The sequence below is a fragment of the Lepidochelys kempii genome, chromosome 1 (genome assembly GCF_965140285.1).
Source record: "Lepidochelys kempii isolate rLepKem1 chromosome 1, rLepKem1.hap1, whole genome shotgun sequence".
Lineage (NCBI taxonomy): Eukaryota > Metazoa > Chordata > Testudines > Cheloniidae > Lepidochelys > Lepidochelys kempii.
The window spans coordinates 221,111,433-221,122,862 of NC_136380.1; positions in this window are offsets into that span (position 1 = coordinate 221,111,433).

The window sequence follows — 11,430 nt, forward strand, 5'->3', positions numbered from 1 at the left end:
TACACGTGTGCAACCTCATTTTCTTCCACTGTTGACACTGAGTTATCACAGGACCTAGGGAAAAATTTGGCTCTGCAATTGAAATTTAGTTAACAAATGTATTCATGATGTACAAGGCAGAAGAAGATCCCGCTCCTTCTCTCATATCAGTGCTGAGTCCACAGCTCTAAAAGAAGGAAATAGTAATCAAATCTTATTTTTGTCCCTAAAGTCAGCAGACTTTGAATAGAGACAGCGAGCAGATTCATTAGGTAACAAGGTGCCGTTTCTATATAATAACTTTTCTAAAAATACCCACAGTTTGAACATGAATTTAATTTACCCTCAAGTTACACTTGTAAGTTATTCAACTCACAAGAGTTATTTGATCAATGGATGGAATAATAATTGCTTTATGAATAAAGAAAAGGAGTACTTGTGGCACCTTAGAAACTAACAAATTTATTTGAGCATAAGCTTTCGTGAGCTACAGCTCGCTTCATTGGATGCATCCGATGAAGTGAGCTGTAGCTCACGAAAGCTTATGCTCAAATAAATTGGTTAGTCTCTAAGGTGCCGTGAGTACTCCTTTTCTTTTTGCGGATACAGACTAACACGGCTGCTACTCTGAAACCTGCTTTATGAATGAATATATTATATTCATAAAACAATTATTATTACACCTATCCATCAATTATGTATATATAGTTATGTATAATAAATGTATCCATTGCTACAGTAGCTATTAAATGGCAACCTTCATGTTTCAGGGCATAAACCACCCATTAGGTGTTTGAGCTCAGGAAGAAACTTTGCTCATAGGAATGCTGTTACATTATTGACAGGTTTCAGAGTAACAGCCGTGTTAGTCTGTATTCGCAAAAAGAAAAGGAGTACTTGTGGCACCTTAGAGACTAACCAATTTATTAGAGCATAAGCTTTCGTGAGCTACAGCTCACTTCATCAGATGCATATCGTGGAAACTGCAGCAGACTTTATATATACAGAGAGAATATGAACCAATACCTCCTGCCACCCCACTGTCCTGCTGGTAATCGCTTATCTAAAGTGATCATCAGGTGGGCCATTTCCAGCACAAATCCAGGTTTTCTCACCCTCCACCCCCCCACACAAATTCACTCTTTATTGTCCGCTATGGAGTTTTTATACCTTCCTCTAAAGCATCTGGTGCTCGCCACTGTCAGGAATAGTACTGTGTACTGAGGGGACTAATCTGGTATGGCTAGACACTTCATGAACCGTATTCTGTAAAGATCCACATTAGAGAGAATTCCTGTATTCCTTTAGGGCCCGGTCCAAAGCCCAGTGAAGCAAGTGGTAGTCTCTCCACTGACTTAAATGGGCTGTGGGTTAGGCCAATATTCTTTTGCTCCCTTCCCCACTGCTGAAAGAGAAGGGGATGAATCCGGTCTTACGTAAATTGAATTTAAATGAGAAGTTGATAAACGGTACTCAAGGCCTATGACAATTGCCTGTTGTATACGCCGAGTTTAGTCTTTCTCGAAAATGCTCACTTTACAGTGCATTCGAACAAGTGTTAGTGCAACGGTGCTTCAACCCATCCAGCTTTTCTAACCGCTTCTTAAAATACCTTACATTTGATTCCAGTAAAAAGAGAATAATTACAGTTTGAATAGAAACCTTGTGTAGCTAGCAAGATGAAAGTGAAGTATTAGGTGCTATATTTGGTGACCTCCTCTCACTAGGTGGGAATGCTGGCACATTAGTTTCTGAAGTCTAGTGAAGTCGTGTATTTTCGCAGAACAGCATCACTATTGAGCCTGCAGTCCCTCGGCTCACAGAGCTCCCATCGATTGCAGCAAGACGAAAGTGCATAGGAAGGGCTTCAAGCAGCACAAGAGGAGGGCTAATGTAACAAGCATTGCAGTTTGCACCGAAGCATTGCATTATCATTCTACTTGGCTAGCAGCAGAGGCTCTCTCTTTATAATTCACTATGAGTGAGATCAGCTGCATCTGGTTAAAGTGAAGGGCCTGATGCTCAGCACACAGGGTATGTCCACACTGAAATAAGAGATGTGACTGCAGCACATATAGGCATACCCACACTAGCTTTGAGCTAGCTAGCTTGAGTAACGATAGCAGTGTACGGCAGTATGGGCTGTACAAACCCACCTGGAACCCTAGGACTGCACTTGAGGGACTAGCCAATGCTGCTGTGGCTTCCTGGTATTATTCCAGCTAGTTAGATCATACATGCTGCAGTCACACCTCTGACTGTAGGTAGGCATACCCAAAGATGCAGTGTAGATTGGGAGCAACTACATTGTTGTTACGCTCATGTCAACCTGGTGTAAATGAGAGGAGAATCAGACCTGTAATCCTTACATAAGTTTCAGTTCAAAAACTTTGAAAGATATGAATGATCATGATGAATAACTTCTGATAGCTCAACAGTCCAAACTTTCCTTGATTTAACTGGAATTGGCAGGGGGTATCCTCTGCCATTTCAGTGGTTAAGGGCTGTCAGTTAACAAGTAACACATTTTGTATCATTCATTCCAATAACTACAGAGTGTTCGGTGAATGACAACATTACAGGGAGACCTATTATATTTCCAAAGTCTTACTCTTTAGTGTTTGTATCTAAAATCATACGGCCTGCTTCTCTTTTCACACTGGTTTTACTCCATTGACTTCAGTGGAGTTGCTTGTGATTTATACCAATGTAGGTGAGAACGGAATCAAACCTATAGCTCAGTGTAACTCAAATCTTTATTAAAAATAATCAGGGGTTGGTGAGGCAGAAAAACCAACCAATAAAAACACAACCCTCCAAAGAAGGATTCTTCATGCTATTCTTCAAGGATTCTTCATGCTATTCCTCTGTGAATAATCAGAATAAAATATAGACATGAAACATTTCTCTTTCTTATTTGGAAATTTCTGCAATTGGTTAAATAATCCCAGAAGAACTGGAATATTGTAGTTTTTGGATTCTGTCATCAGAATAAAAATATGTGTGTAAAATTCTACACTAAGCTCTCATGAAAGATCCTCTTAGCTCCGATGGTCCCTAGCCCTGTGCTGGACTCATCATGAGAGTTGAGATCTACCAAGAGATCTGTATCCTTGTTTTGTGAATGGAATATTGCAGATTACAATAGTTGTTTCTTTCCATCTTATTGATAAGTGTAGTATCAGAACCTATATAGAATACAATAGGTGTTTTGTTTCAGTGTGTAGTGTTTATCTCCAGCCCAATGGTGCTGGTAGGAACTGTTTAAGCAAATGTGCTACAATAATTAAGAAAATACAAGGGAAATGGATTCCTTTGCTTCCTTTTTTGGCTAGCTGAGTGTTGCTGGTTACTTTATTTAATGAATGTTAATTGTCTTAATGGCTTTTGAGAGAAATAAACCATTTGAAAATGAATTTTATCTGAAATACATAGAGATGAATACATTGCCCATTACAATGGTCCCTACAGCTTCAACTAATGTACTTCACATTGTGTTGTTTCTGTCACACATCTCTTTTTTCAGGGCTTTGAAAAACTGAATGGAAAAGCTAACTTTCCATTGAAATGTGTGCTGTGTTGTGTTGTGTTCTGTTGACCAGGTTTCACTTTGATTGGTTGGCGTGGGCACTTTTTGTTTGGATGAGAGAAGAAAGGAAGTTTGCTAGTTTTGGGGATTCCTTGGTGTGATTTTTCTAAATTATAAGCTGACTTGTTTTAAATGAATGATGTTTTACTATTCGTGGGTTTTTCGTGTGGAGTAAATTATTCTGATTTTTAATTGTCATTACTTCATGAAATGTCTAAGACACTAATATCAGAGTAGTAGCTATTGGCGATGCACAGTGACTGCATAGGCATATAAAGAAAAGGAGTACAATCCGATGGATTGTAGTTTCCAGACATCGAAAATAGGATTCTAGGTCACCACAGAACTGTATCATGTTCGTGGGTATGGAGGGGCAGAAAGAGAGGCCCTGAGATAGGACAGATTCTTCTGCTGGGCTAAGAGTATAGTTGGATAGATTAACAATATTGCTGGGTGGGTTAAGGGAACCACTGTTGTGGCCCCTTGTGGCATGTAGTAGTTTAGATACTTTAGTGTGCTTTTTCTTTTGTAGAGAAGCAAAGTGTGTGTTGTAAATGGCTTGTCTAGTTTTTGTAAAGTCCAGCCATGAGGAAGTTTGTGTGGAAGGATGGTTTTTTTATGAGAGTATCCAGTTTTGAGAGCTCATTCTTAATCTTTCCCTGTTTGCTGTAGAGGCTGTTGATCAGGCAGTTCAGCAGTTTCTTTGAGAGCGTGTGGCACAAGCTGTCAGCATAGTCTGTGTGATATGTAGATTGTAATGGATTTTTTACCTTCAGTCCTTTTGATATGATGTCCATCTGTTTGCATTTGGAAAGGAAGATGATGTCTGTCTGTATCTGTATGAGTTTTTTCATGAAGTTGATAGATTTCCACTCCATACGGCTAAATTCAGTGCCTTGCGTAATGACAGGTTTCAGAGTAGCAGCCGTGTTAGTCTGTATTTGCAAGGAGGACTTGGGGCACCTTAGAGACTAACCAATTTATTTGAGCATAAGCTTTCGTGAGCTACAGCTCATTTCATCGGATGCATTCAGTGGAAAATACAGTGGGGAGATTTATATACAGAGCCAGAAGAGTACCCAGAAGTCACCTACTACAGGACAGGCCCAACAAAGAAAATAACAGAACGCCACTAGCCATCACCTTCAGCCCCCAACTAAAACCTCTCCAACGCATCATCAAGGATCTACAACCTATCCTGAAGGATGACCCATCACTCTCACAGATCTTGGGAGACAGGCCAGTCCTTGCTTACAGACAGCCCCCAACCTGAAGCATATACTCACCAGCAACCACACACCACACAACAGACCCACTAACCCCGGAACCTATCCTTGCAAGAAAGCCCGTTGCCAACTGTGTCCACATATCTATTCAGGAGACATCATCATAGGGCCTAATCACATCAGCCACACTATCAGAGGCTCGTTCATCTGCACATCTACCAATATGATATATGCCATCATGTGCCAGCAATGCCCCTCTGCCATGTACATTGGTCAAACTGGACAGTCTCTACGTAAAAGAATAAATGGACACAAATCAGACGTCAAGAATTATAACATTCAAAAACCAGTTGGAGAACACTTCAATCTCTTTAGTCACTCCATTACAGACCTAAAAGTTGCAATTCTTCAACAAAAAACTTCAAAAACAGACTCCAACGAGAGACTGCTGAATGGGAATTAATTTGCAAACTGGATACAATTAACTTAGGCTCGAATAGAGACTGGGAGTGGATGGGTCATTACACAAAGTAAAACTATTTCCCCATGTTTATTCCCCTCCTCCCCACCCCCCACTGTTCCTCAGAGGTTCTTGTCAACTGCTGGAAAAGGCCCACCTTAATTATCACTACAAAAGGTTTTTTCCCCCCTGCTCTCCTGCTGGTAATAGCTCACCTTAAGTGGTCACTCTCGTTACAGTGTGTATGGTAACACCCATTGTTTCATGTTCTCTATGTATATAAATCTCCCCACTGTATTTTCCACTGAATGCATCCGATGAAGTGAGCTGTAGCTCACGAAAGCTTATGCTCAAATAAATTGGTTAGTCTCTAAGGTGCGACAAGTCCTCCTTTTCTTTTTGCGAATACAGACTAACACGGCTGCTACTCTGAAATCTGTCATAGTCATATAGTGTCTCTAGAGCTCTTTTGAGGGTAATGTTGATCAGTGGCAATGTTGGTCTGCAGCCTTTGCGCTGTGAACCTGGTTAAGACATAAAAGCTAAACCTGGTCGTTGCTTTGAGAGAATTCCAAGGAACATGAAAGTGATGCTCACAGTGGCACTGATGATTCTGCAGGTGATTCTGTTGTCTGAACCAGTATTGAGTTGATTCCCCTGCATGGCATTAGGAAGCATTGTGTCATCCTTTGGATGACATATATACAGTAAAGCAAGGGCCTGACTACTTGTGGTCATTAAAGATTCCATGGCATTTTCTGGTGTCCTGCGCAATTGGAGTTTTGCCTACTTAAATTCTGCCTGCAGTTTAATTTGGCATAGTATCCTTTTGTCCTTTTTTTCATTTGCTGTTCCTAAATGTTGTATAGTTTTTGCTGTGTGGTGTTAAAAAGCTGCTGTTTCACCTCAAAAGGAGCTGCAGTTCAGTGGTGGCTATAGCTTGCATGTCAGTTTATTAAATGTGTGAAGTGCTTTGGGAGCGTTCATGATGAAAGATGCTATATTAATATAAGTTATTATTATACTGTATATTTGGGAGGAAACTCAAAAGCAATCTGAAACTCTATGGTATGGAGTATGTTCAATTATTAATTAAGAATAGCAGATGAAAGCTGGCTAATGCTCTATAGTACAGCAGTATTATTCCTAATGCATATTCAAAGCATACACTCTGCTGACACTGATGCGATAAATTGTTTCTGTGTCCACATGTCTCTGTTTAAATCCATTTTATAGTGCTTTAAAGTTTGTACCGAAATGCACCAAGCTGCACTGCACTTCAGTGCAGCCTCAGAACTGATCAATACATCCTCAGCAATACCATAGTATGGGCTGGAACACCAAGTGTGTCTGTAAAATAGGCACTGGAGCATTTCTTTCAGTGATACCATTAAGCTTCTTCTCCTGCTCTCCCCAAGGAACTGGATACAAGCATAGATTTTAAGACTGTAGGATCCAATTCTGCACTGCCTTGCACCTTATGTAGTTATTTGCACCTACGTAAAATACACTACAGGCCAGATCCTTGGCTGGTATCAATCAGCTTTACCATTCAGAGGTGGTTGTGTTTTACATCCAACTTGCACAGATATGCATGACAATACAAGAAGCAAGGCTGTGGAGAATCAGGACTGTGTTTCATACAAAAAATAAGCAGAACTTTTTAAGGAACAACATGTTAAAGTCATTTCACATTCTCTTTCATGTGTCAGTGGTATAGGTGTCTGAACAAAACTGTGTGACTGTATGTAACATTTGTGCCTTAAAGTAATGGAGTGAGAGGTGGGATGCACTGATATATATAAATGCATTTCCTTGATGTAGCCCATAAATCTCACAACCATAGTGATATTTTAGCAGAGCATTATGTTTTTTTTCTCTCTGTCTATTGTACGTGTGTGGGATCTTAATTGAGAGTAGTGTAGTAAGAATCTGAATGATTGCTAGAGACCTTAACTATTCTGGAGACCTTTACAGTGAAAGCTAAATTTTCTTCAGAACTTTAGGTATCAAGTTAACTTATTAACATCTGGAGTTCTACAGAGGGTTAGTTGTTAACAACTATCTAGAAAAGTTAGTTTAGTAGCATCAGAAGATGTTATCTGCTTTCCTGGGAGTTAATATACTCTTTGCCTTCTTCTGATTTACTCTAAGGCTGCTTTATACCACTCTGGTCAGTGAGTATAAGGCCAAGTCTACCCTAGAAACTTTTGCTGTTATAATCATGTCAGTTAGGGGTGTGATTTTATTTTTTTTTTACACTTTTATACCAGCAAAAGGCCTACTGTTATTTGTAAAACACTAGCTATTTCATTCAGAGAACTGGTATAAGTTATACTGAGAAAAGGACTTTTTCGCCAGTCGAAGCTGCATCTCCACTATACTAAGGTCTAGTCTTCACTAGAAAAGGTTTTCTGGTAAAGCTATACCAGTACAGCCATACTGACAAACCTTTTAAAGTGTAGGCTAGACCTTAGCATAATTTATGCCCACGTTAAGGCCCTTTTTCACTGCCATATTTAGTTTAAAGGAGAATCAGATTTTCCATGTGAATCACGCAGTTATAAGTATGCGGCAAGTGAAACAGTCAGACCTTTTCATAGCATTGCATCCCTTAAGGAGCATTTCTCTTCTTCTCTGCCTTACATGTGTGTGCTTTAGTGATAAATAAGCAGGAAGCTATTATATACTTCTTGTGAGGTTTTTTCTCCCCAGCTGTCTCGAGACACAAAAAACTGAAAACCTGACCATGGCCTTACAAATGAGCTCATTAAATTTTTAAAAGGAAGAAGTACAGTGAAATTCTAATAGTCCTGAGAGAGAGAGAGAGAGAGAACAGCTTATGGCCATATTCAGTAGGTTTGGTCAGAGGATTTTATGATGACAGTATATCTAAATCATTAAAAAGGATCCGTGCGTCACAAAATAATAAAGGCACCTAGGGCCACATGCATGACTGGCATATCTCCATTGAGTCCGTGGAGTTACAGCATGGATGAATGTAGCCCATTGTCTTTAAGTCTTCATGACATAGCATGAGGTTGATGCAGTCTTTCTTTTCTTTTCTTTTCTTTTCTTTTCTTTTCTTTTCTTTTCTTTTCAACTTCTCACTCAAGATTCTGCTTTGGGAGCGATGGACATAGGATGAAATCTGTATTTATGTGCGTGGGTTAGGGAGGCAGATCTACAGTCAATCAGATCCTCAGCTGGTGTAAATCAGCCTAGCTCCATTGAAGTCAGGGGCCCAATGAGACTTCTAGCATGAAGAAAGCTAGCAGGCTTTGGACCTTAAATTGTAGAGCAAAAACAGCTTATCTGTGCTGAGAGCATCTGAGGGCAGTCAACTGAGAATGCTCATCTACAGTGGGGGTGATCCTTCAAAGGGCTGAGTGCGCTTAGTTCCCAGTGACTTCAGTGGGAGTAGAGTGTGCTCACAGCACCTTACCCGCTGATTTAATATATTTCTGAGCAATAACTATACTAACAACACCTTGTAGGCAGCAGTAGATTTTTATGGTTCAAATATCACTTCACAGGCAAGTGATACAAAACCAGCATGTGTATTTTCAAACCTGACAGGGTCCCTGCCTTCGTTGGTGCAGAGTGCTAAGCATCATGGGACACTAATCGGGGTCACTGGGTGCTAATAATAATATTATTAATAAAACATATTATTATTATTATTTATGATTTTATTACTTTAGCAACTCTGGTCAGGGTTTAATTTGAAATGATGCATGATTATTTATACACAGTAACATCAAAAGTATGCTAGGTGCTTTAGAGAAAAATATGAAGACCGGGTCCTCCCCTCACATAGATTACAATCTAAATTGACAATGCAGAGATGAAAGATGGGGGGAATGCAAGTAGTTGAGCAGTGATATTAAGCATGAATCTTGTTAGCTGCCACTTGTTCTGTTTGGCTTTTACGGGTTAATTTGCTTTGCAAGAGAAGTGGGAGCATGGGTCCCTTTCTGCTTTATTTCTTTTTGCTGTGTTTGTGTTGGGTAGCGCAGAAATGAAGCTTAACAGAAGCAGGGAGATGATGTTAGTCTTTTTATGGATATTCTAGGAAATGATTTAATACATGTCTCTCTTGCTCTCTCTCTTTGCTCATAAATATTGCACACACACTCTAATCTATTGATATCATTTGACTAAATTACAGCCTACCAAGTAATTGTTTTAGCCCCAGTCTTTACGACGCACAGCTAGGTAAAATGCCGTGTCTACAAATATGCAGCCCAGCACATGTGATCAGAGTAACAATTTCCTTTGCTAAGATAAGGTTAGTGAGGAAATATCTTTTATTGGACCAACTTCCCTTGCTTGTCAATAACTTTGGTGAGAGGTTTCCAAAGTAGCAAGGAATAGAGCACAGTATGATTCTTAGGACAGTTTTGTTTTTCAGTTCCACGCAGTGGGTCTTGACTCCAATAGTCTGTTCTCCACACCTGTGCAGCCTCTTTGAGAGAGTAGCTTGTAATGCCACCTTGCAGATCAACCATGCGGATAGGAAAAGTGATTTTTGCCTTTAATCTCCAATGTTGCGGTAAGTGGTCCTGAAGTAGTTTTGTGAACCCAGGGGCAGGGGGGAGGGGAATTCTTTTCCCAGCACTAAGCCAGACAACTTGAGCTGGGCACAGGGGCTCTCTATTGAGGCAGCAGGGGAGGAATCTGCCCTCTCCTAGGCTGTAGAGCAGACATGGGTTCACTCGGCAGCTATACATTTCCAGCTTTAGGAATGGAGAAGCCTTCACACACACTCCTCCAACTTTGTAGGGTCAGTGGGTGGTAATTCTACGGAGTAGAAGAGTAGATCCACTGGCTCCATCCCTTTCCTGATTCCACAGAACCACTCCCTGTGGACATATAGGAAGCCCTGGAGAGCTGGGCTCCACAGAACACAGGAGATTTTCACCTTTTGCATGAGCTCCTGAAATCCTGCCCCCTATGCAGCAGAACCATGGCGTACCTGCAGGAGGGGCAGGATTTGGGGCCTACTGTGCAATGACTTCTATGAGGATTAGAGTTCAGTTGTAGTTAGAAACAAGGGTTTGAAGGCTCTGTTGTGGCTTTACAGCCAAAGTAGCGCTGCACAGGGGAACTGGTGTGGAACTGTAAGGCCTGGATAGCCCCGCTGGAATCCCAGTACCCGTCGAGTGCTCAGACAGACACAATGCCTACAGGGCACTGGGGAGTACACTTACCCCTTTTTTCAGAGGTATAGCATGTGTTCCTCCCCCCACCCAAGCTGACACTGCCAGGTGCTGCACATTGGTAACAGGACCCTAGCCACACTCCAGCCCCACCCTCTCTGGCCTCTGCTTTCTGTCTCTTGCTAGGGCGAGATATAAGGCCTACAGGAGCCACAAGAGATCTGGGGAGAATTCCTCCAGAACAGGAGTTCACATAGGGCTGACACAAGCAGCCACACAAGTAGGTGGCATGTGAAAGGGGGCAGATTCAAAGGTGGGCCAGTTGAGGTCTTCTGCCTGTCTTGGGGAGGGCTGGGAAGGTGGGAGGGATCACGTTCTGGAACAGTGAGAGAGAAGTGTGGACTTAGGAGCAGGGAGAGAGACAGGAGTTGAGTAAACTTGGCTTGCACCCCTGACCTTAGAATTCTAAGGGCAAGTACTGCTGTACTTAAAGTTCTGTGATATAGTGGGAATTGGATACACAAGTTCTCTGTGTGTCAGTATAAGAACATCCCCCATTGTATTTGCAAGCCTCTAAAAAGAAGCATGTGTTCTGAGTTCCCAGGGAATCCAGGAATTCGGACTCTGTTATTTTTGTTCACACTGGACCAAACTGTGAAAATTGGCATTTTGCACCCACAAATAACTGGTCACAGTTAATTTGGAATGCAAACACTAGCACGTGGAGATTTGGCTTTGCACCTGCCAACATTTGTGTCCACATATAACTGCTAGTTCATTGTCTTTGATAGACCAGGTGTTTCAGAGGAAGCACCCTGCAGCAGGCAGATGTGGGATAATCTGCCCCCTACATTAGGTCACACCCTGGTCTATAAGAGTATGTCTACACTGCAATAAAACACCTGAAGCTGGCCCATGTCAGCTGACGTTGGCTTGTGGGGTTTGGGTTACGGGGCTATAAAATTGCAGTGTAGACATTCTAGCTTGGGATGGAGCCTGGTCTCGGTCCTTCCT